Raw genomic sequence first — 9381 nt, forward strand, 5'->3', positions numbered from 1 at the left:
GGGTGTTGTCGTGTGTGGCATCATGACGGCGCGGAGTTTGGTTTGTGAGTGTATAACAATTCTACCTACGACCGCATAAAATCATTGGCCACGCACACGTATTTTTTCAGATACCTCTATTACGAAGTGAGGAACTTGCACATAAACGTGGTATTACGTTTCGTATTATCGTTTTCGTGTAAAAATAACAACCAAGATTTTTTATTCAACACTGATTATTTGACAATAAAATAGGCTTCTCCATTGTTGCAGAATACAGGATGTAGTAGACGCAGATGTACCGGCCATTCATAGTTCGCGCGTGTTTGCACTAAATAAATGCAACAAGTATGGGTTGCAAACTAATTATGCATGTTAAGTTTCAAAGAAAAAGACGACCAACCATCTGCTGTTCCACATCCTTTCTAAATTTCTTCAATTAGAAACGAAGTAATAATCAACAATACTTCAGCAATGTTTTCCAGTCACGCATAACTAAGAAATACTTACATCTTCATCCGAAAAAATTATGTAATTTCACCACAGAAAACAAACCAACACACAAAACGCTTGACAACAAACAACACTTCAACACGACTCGTCTCACAACAACGCAGTACCACGACAACACTTTTCACCTTCCTTCAAGCAGAAATTCAAATTCCTCCATGAAACTCTAAACAAACGGTTCTGATTGGCGGCGCTTAACTTCCAATCAGAGTTCTCACATGTTTCCAGAGTCGAGTTAAGCGTAGAGATACATCTACTCTATGTACATGAACAGTGGTACTCTTTGCGCATATCATTTCGATTAATCTAATTCATACTTTATTAAGGGTCTATTAAGACACCAGAAACCAAAACTCCTTTCAGAGAAAACAAATGAAACCCTCAAGGTTGTTAACGAATGTGCAATATGTAATAAATTAACACTAAACACAAAGAAAACAAACACTACGCATTTTAGCACAAAAAGAGGGAAAACAATTTCGTCGCACAGATGAGAAATCTAAAGATACTATAACAAACAATAAGTTTTTAGGGATTCAGCATAGAATGAGCACATAAAAATACCAGCACAAAACAAGGACACCATTCTTAAGCTGCAGAAAAGGGCAGCAAGAGTAATAACTAGAAGTAGTATTGGACTTACAGTAAAGGACTATTTAAAAATGGGTACCCAAGTGAGTACATATCCCAATCAGTTGTGCAAATCATGGAATCACGTCTGTCAAGGTCAGAAAAACTATAGCAGTGAACTGTCAAACGTAGTGTAGGCAGTGTTTTCAGTAGACCTTTTGCGTATTCTTAGTGTGCGGCCAATAAAACGCAGCCTTTCGTTTGCCTTCCCCACAAAAGTATGTTTGCGATCGTTCCAGTTTAAGTTTTACTGGATACTGAGATGAATTGGCAGTATTTCGACTTGTGTTTTGTCATGTCACCGAAAGTTAATTATTGTTACTGGACGCAGCTTTCGTGTTTAATGTATTCCTCATTCAACAGAGTACGTTCCTCGTACAATACATGTAACTGTTTCAAAGTATTAAATTGTTACTGATGTTACCAATTTGCAGTGGTCATCTAAACTTGCAGTTTTGAAACAAAGGAAAATATTATAGCGAAATATGGCAACTAAGAAGCGAACTATCCAAATAAACATTTCCGGTCCAAGTCGTCGCAGTAGGTCTACTACACAGTAACGTAAATTAGGAGCAAATTCCATTAGTAGATCGTTATCACGAAAACCAGCCCTCATAATGCAAATTGCAACTATAAGAACGAAAGTTTCCAAACATGTCAATGAGTAGTCGAGAAAAGTGGGAGCATTCTGTCTACCGAATCGCAATGCACGCCACTACGAGGGGACCCCGATCTTGCTGAAACTTCACTCAGTGAAAGACAAACAAGCGAACACGTGTCTCGGCTTATCGATTGCTTCTGAGAAAACGACGGTCAAAGTTTTCAATGCGCTGTTGCTGTAGTGTAGATACCTTTTAGAATGTAACGATTCAATTGAAGCCGTGGTTAAGCGGCTACCGTCGCGACTTCTGAACTTTGCACTGCGAGTTCGAAACCCTGATGTTCTTTCCCCTCGCTCTCTGAATTATCTACGAATATTTATTCCAATTTATGCTGAAACAATGTTGTCGTTCTTTGTCAATTAATTTACTGTGTAATAAAATAAGTTAAAAAACCAAACCAATGAGAAAATGATGTGAAATATTTGTGAATTCCCTTGTAACCTTACAGGTTATAAGAGGGTTCAAAAATAGTTCACATTATTTTCTCATTCGTTTATTTTGTTTAATTCATTAATTACACAGAAAGTCAACTGACGAATAACGACAACATTATTTCAACATAAATTGGAAAAAACATTCGTAGATAATTCTGATAGAGAGGGAGGAAAAAATAATAACAAAAAAAAAAAATATGGTCTCGAACTCGGGAATCAAAGTTAAGAAGGAACGACGGTAACAACTGAGCCATCGCTTCAATTGCATTCTGGGCCGCAAACGGTATCTATACTATAGCAACAGCGCTTTGATAACTTTGACCGTCGTTTTCTCGGAAACGGTCGAGTGTCTTCAGATAAGCCGAAACACATGTTCGCTTATTTTGTCCTCTCTTTCATTGAGAAAAGTTTCCGGACAATCAGCGTATGGCACTTGGCGAGTTCCCCTCGTTAGTCGAGTCGCTTCTTACGCCCAGCCAGAACTATGTATGCCTCAGACTAAACTCCGCCACTTGGAAACTCGCCGGCCGAAGTGGCCGTGCGGTTCTAGGCGCTACAGTCTGAAACCGCGTGACCGCTACGGTCGCAGGTTCGAATCCTGCCTCGGGCATGGATGTGTGTGATGTCCGTTGGTTAGTTAGGTTTAATTAGTTCTAAGTTCTAGGCGACTAATGATCTCAGAAGTTAAGTCGCATAGTGCTCAGAGCCATTTTGGAAACTCGGCGAGCGAGGATAAACACGTTTTCCTTCTCATAAGGCAACCTTCTACAGCCAAAATTCACGGATTCTTTTTCAGGTTGCCTCAGGTATTTCAGAAATGTTTCTTGCTTTAGACATGCCGTTTATTCAAAACGTAAACATTTCATTTCACGTAGTATTTATCAGGATAAGACATGACAAGAGTGGACCAGTCCCTTCTGAGAAAAATTGCAGATTCTAAGTTGCAACACTATGTATGTAATGATACGAGAGTGGGCTTGCGATCTCTCGTTTATGCCATCGATTTCCGTGTTACATATACTTGGCCATTTCGTTGTGGCTGCAGTCGTTCAGGAGGCAGTCTGTTTCCTACTAGCGCTGTTTTCGCAGAAGATATTAACTGCGACGAATCATTCAGTCAACGCTAAATGACCCATCTGGCTGCGGCAGACAAGGGCGCTATAATAGCACTCCATGCAGAGGGATTTTCAGACGGGTCATCACAAGTCGACGGTAGCCAGGTGGATAAGACGAAAGGAAGAGGGTGGTAACCTGAATGGAAGGCCTCATGGCCGTCGCCGCAAAACAAGAGCAGCTCAGGATCGGCAGATACTCTGTTTCAGTGAGAACCACCCATTTGTCAACGCACGACAAATTAGCAGACTTTGGGTCTCAATCTTAGCAGTAACACCGTCACTCATCATCTAAAGGAAGGTGAACTGAGAGCAAGAAGCGCTGTTGTGAAAGAGACATTCACTGTTTGCCACAGAGACGCCCGCAACCTCTCCAGTTTTGGAGGCGAGTGATTTTCAAGGACGAAAAAGTACTTGTTTACCGGCCAAAAGGTGTTAGATATAATCCAAAATATATTTACAGTTGCTGAAGGAGTGGCAGAGAGTCGGTAACGGTATAGGCATAGATATCGGTCGAAAGGTGTGGGCTCATGTGGGAAGTGGAAGGAAGACTCGATGCGCGCAATTATATATCAGTTCTGGAGAACGTGATGTTGCCTTCTGTGACAGCAAAATTTGGCGATGATCAGATCGTGTTCCAACAAGATCGCTCGCCTATTTCTATGGTACGTGTGGTTAAGAGGTGGTTCGACGACCACAGTAATATTTAGTAATATTACTGTAATGGAATGGCCACCTAAAGGAACTGACATGAATCTCATTGAGAGTATTTGGGCAGAAATGGTCAGAGTAATACAGAAAAAGGGACAGTCACCGTCGACTCGCCGACAGCTTTCTGATGTGATTCATGACGCTTGGAATGAATTACTTGAATCTCCAGTTATGTGGCTAGAGTTGTGGGCTCAATGCCCAATACACTTCGAGCCGTTGTGGAAGCCGAAGGAGGCTATACGCGATACTAAGCAGCATCAGCAGAGGTGTTTCTTTTTCAGCCCTTAACCAATCAGCTGCAACAGATGTTTCAAGTTTTTTTTAACAGACGTATATTTTATATAATTTTAAGGAAACACAGTATGTGGAATCTGGACAAACAAATTAATTCACAACAAGATATTTAATATTTAATTTGCTAAGAGAATAAATACATTATGTATTCATGCAGTTTCTAAAAAAGATATGAAACACGTTTACATGCAAGAAGGGTAAAAAGCAATTTAGCACAAATGGAAAATATTGAGCTCGCTGATAAAGGAGTAATTGGAGAGCGAAGGTTGGGTTAGAAGAGGAGGTAAGGAGGCCCAAAAAAGAAGAGAAAAATCAAATACCCAATAGACTTCGAGTCATTGTCGCAGCAGAGGGCAGTTGGTATACGCGATTCGAAGCAACAGTAGAAGAATAGTTTTATTTATTAATTTTGAAGCTTTATTTTGTGATGGCTCAACAGTGCTGCTTCATGAGACCCACTATTTGTCCACATGTGGCTAAACATCAGAGACGTAAAAAATTTTGAGAGGTGCCGAAGTTCTCTGGAACAGTGACATGTTTTAGACAAGAAGATGATTTTTAGTTCATTTCATTTTAACCATTCACAGTATGCTTTGAGATTCTAATCTATGATTTAATTTTATTATTATGTATCTTTTCTTCAGCGAAAATGAACAGTAGTAAGTTTCAAGATATAAAGAATAACTGGAAGTTTTAATTTGTGGAATAGCCTATTGAACAGTTAATATTTTCAAGAAATCTGTAGTTATAGGACATACTAAGAAGCAAGTCAAAAATGGCGTTGTGGAAAGATCAGGTTGGTCTCTAAAGGGTGACGATGGTCAAATAGCAAATACGAAACTATGGGTAACAACTATTGTTGATGGTGAGGAGCCATAATCGATATGCCACTATTCTGTAATTGTATTTCTGAAGTTAATCGTCGATCCTAGGATTCAAACCAACACACATTGCCACTAAGCTATGAAACAACTGTAGCAAAACAGAGAATCCTCGTTGCCCATGTGATGGCTAAGAAGACTAATTCGCAACATAAATGTCAATGTAAGCAGCAATTCCTGTCGTAACGTGTTTCCTGGAGCAAATAAATACATTTCCTACGTCTTCAGTGTGAATCATGTAGCAAATGTAATTTAAAGGACATAAAAATATCGAGTGGATTTACTAACATAATTATGAACCACTCAAAAACATAAATCGATGGTCATATAGTCGTCAAACGTATTCTAAGGTGTTGCCATCGTCCATTAGACTAGCAGCAGGAAGAAAACGCTCGCTCAGCTGATGTGCTGAGATAGCTAGCACTGGCGAAGCTCGCGCTTCGAAGACGCCACAGCATCGTCTGCCACAATTTCATGAGAAACAAAATACCTCAAGTATAAGCCAATGTGTTGTATTCGCATACCTGTCACTACGACTTGGCACTAAGTGTGGCTATGGGCAGTACGTATGCTAAGATTGTGAATCTAACATCATAAATAAAGACAAGGGGAAAAGAATTAGGCGTCCTTTCTCTTCTGTAACATGAAATATATTTTAGTTATTCTATCTTAAATGAACTGCGCAGAAAATCATTCACCAGAAATGAATAAGTTTTTAGCAACCCCAGATGATATTAACAGCTTGCCGGAGCGGGTTAGTCGTGCGTCCAACGGCGTCATATAGCGGACAGCGCGGCTGCTTGCTCCGTCAGTTCGAATCCTTCCCCGGCCATGGATGTGTGTTAGGTTAGGTAGGTTTAAGTAGTTCTAGGTCTAGGGGACTCATGACCTAAGCACTTTGGTCGCATAGTTCTTAGAGCCATTTTTTGACCTTTTGCGTAAATTTTCTTTACATAAACAGCCGTACCTTTAGATTGTGTTGACACAGAAACTCACTTTTTTACACTACCAGGAGACCGTATACTGCAGGAAGTGCGGTACATTTCCGCTTATTACGTCTACCGGCACTCGAGGTAAACGGGTTTTAAAGGTTGGGTGGACAGATAGACGGTCAAGAAAGAGAGACTAGTGGGGTTCCATTGTTACCGATTGAGGTGACGAAATCCTAACAATGAAAATAGCTACGACAGTTACTGAAGATGAGGGCCGCATTAATCATTCCACATACTCTTTATTCGAAATGTTCTAGTTGCAGTCAATACATCAGCATATTAATCGGACCTACGCTTTCGATCCAAATCACGTTTACAGGAATGCAAATAAAATCCATTTGCCTATACACGTGGTAATTCAGATCCCAGTATTAATACCACCGCGTTTTGGAAGTGCGAGCATTCCCATTGCTAGCTAGCTTAAGGAACACTGCGGCAAATCAACGTTTTTTGGCTGTGGCGAGTCTAATGGGGAATTCGAAACATCGTAGAATATGTTTGGCAGCTACGTCGTCGTTTATTTCCTGGGGTGGTGCAGAATTATCCTACTAAATTTTCTCACTAATAACAGTATTTTGTTATTTCGATAAAAATCCCGAATGATTGTTATATAAGCGGTGACATAAAGGTAGAAAGTTCATATTTTTGAGTCCAGAAAGCTCTAAGCAACAGAAACTGCAGATCATTTTGCCATTTTCATTGCAAAATTGTCAGCTTATTCATGTCTGGGGTAACAATAGAGGACTGTTTGCCTGGGTTGTCTGCTAGCGTAGTTAAAGGTGTTTGCTACCGCAAGGGAGGTCTGGTTTGTTTTCGGTCCTAATCTCGACGGAGGCAGATAGATTATCAGTAAAGCAATTATAAGAAATTCTCGCGCCCCCAATACGATTTATTGCTACCTGTATTGTGTGTCAGCACCCCGTGGATGTCAATATGAAACTCTTGTAGAATTTCATAGTTGTTACTGCCCAATATTTACGCTTCTGTCAATTATTGACAGTGGCACTGAATGATTTTTATCTGAATTTCGTTATGAATCTTCACGCATTGCTAAATTTGCACACTTTCATGGTAGGTCAGCAACAGTAATCCAGTGTGACTGGCGGCCGAATGCGCATAATATTTTGCTAATTCGTAACGATCTGGGGTACTTTGTCTTACTAAAACAGTTATGTTATCTCGATAAGCTGAAATTCATTTTATTAGTACAGTTCTTACTAATTTAGCACACAAATCAGCATTAATATAGTCTTACACAAATTTGAAAACAGTCTGACAAAGTTCGGATAGTTTTTCAATTTCACGCCTGTGCATAGTATGTTGGTAGCACTTCGTCACCTTGCCTGTTATGCTGTATAGCAGACTTTAAAGCTGTGCGGATCAGCATGACGAAAAGGTGAGGGGTCTCGCTCGTTTTGTCCACGACTGTACATATATAGATGGTGGACGTATTGCATACACAGAGTATAAAAAAGCAGTCGATTGGCTGAGCTGTCAGTTGTATTCAGGTGATTCGTATAACAAGGTTTCTGACGTAATTACGGCCCCACGATGGTAATTAACAGACTTTGAACATGGAATGGCAGTTGGAGTGAGATGCAGGGGACATTCCACTGTGAATATCGTTTGGGAATTCAGTATTCTGAAAACCACAGTGCCAAGAGTAGGCCAAGGGTACCAAATTTCGTGCATTACTTCTCACCACAGACAACGAGTAGCTGACAGCCTTCACTTAACGAGTGAGATCAGCAACGTTTCCGTACAGTTGTAAGTGCTAACAGACAATCAACAGTGCATGAAATTACTGCAGAAATCATGTGGAGCGTACGACGAACGTATCCGTTAGGACAGTGCTGTGAAACTCCGCGATAATTGGCTATGACGGCAGACGACGGACGCGAGTGCCTTTGCTAATAGTACGACTCATCTGCAGCACCTCTCTCGGGCTTGTAACCATGTCGGTTGGACCCTAGACTATTGGAAAACCATAATCTGGTCAGATCAGCCCCGATTTCATGGACTCCACATATCTTTAGAAGTCCCCTGCAGAAATATTGAGCCATGCTGCCTTTATAGCCGTGCATTATTGCCAAAATGTTTCCGGTGCAGGACACTGTGCACAAATAGATACTTCTACTATATCCCACAAATGTTCGATGGGATTCATGTCAGGCCATCTGGTTGGCCAAACCATTCAGTCGCATTGTCCAGAATGTTCTTCAAACTGATTGCCAATAGTTTTGGCCTGGTGACATATTGCACTGTCATCCACAAAAAGTCTATTGTTGTTTGATGTTGATGTTTGGTTTGTGGGGCGCTCAATTAGGCGGTCATCAGCGCCCTTCATCGTTGTTTGGGTACATGAGGTCCATGAGTGGCTGTATATGGTCCTCAAGTAGCTGAGCATCCAGGGGATCCAGTCCATTCCATGTAAACACAGCCCACACTATATGGAGCCTCCATCAACTTGCACACCGCCTTGATGACAGCTTGGGTCCATGGATTCGTGAGGTCTACGCCTTACCCAAACCCTAGCATCATCTATTACCAACTGAAATTGGGACTCATCTGATCAGGACACCGTTTTCCAGTCGTCTAGGGTCCAACAGATATGGTCACAAGCCCAGGGGAGGCACTGCATGCGATGCTGTGTTGTCAGAAAAGGCACTCGCGTCGTTCCATTGCTCCCATAGCTCGCTAACATCAAATTTCACTACACTCTCCTAATGAATACGTTGATTGCTGCGTTTATTTCACGCAGTGTTGCTTGTCTGTTAGCATTGACCACTCTATGCACATGCTCCTGCTATCGCCGTTAAATGAAGGCCGTCAGTCACTGCTCTGTCTGTGGTGAGAGGTAATGCCTGAAATTTGGTATTCTCGGCACTCTCTTGACACTGTGGATCTCGGAATATTGAATTCCCTCACGATTTTCGAAATAGAATGTCCCATGTGTCTAGCTCCAATTACTGTTCCACCTTAAAGTCTGTCAATTCCTGTCGTGCGGCCATACCCGCGTCGGAAACCTTTTCCCATGAACCACCTGAGTACAAGGGACAGCTTCGCCAATGCACCTCCCTTTTATAACTTGTGTACACAACACTACCGGCATGTGTATATTGCTACCCCATGACTTTTGTCACCTCAGTGTATATTATACAACTGTATAATTTAGT

This window comes from Schistocerca americana, chromosome X (assembly GCF_021461395.2).
Source record: "Schistocerca americana isolate TAMUIC-IGC-003095 chromosome X, iqSchAmer2.1, whole genome shotgun sequence".
Lineage (NCBI taxonomy): Eukaryota > Metazoa > Arthropoda > Insecta > Orthoptera > Acrididae > Schistocerca > Schistocerca americana.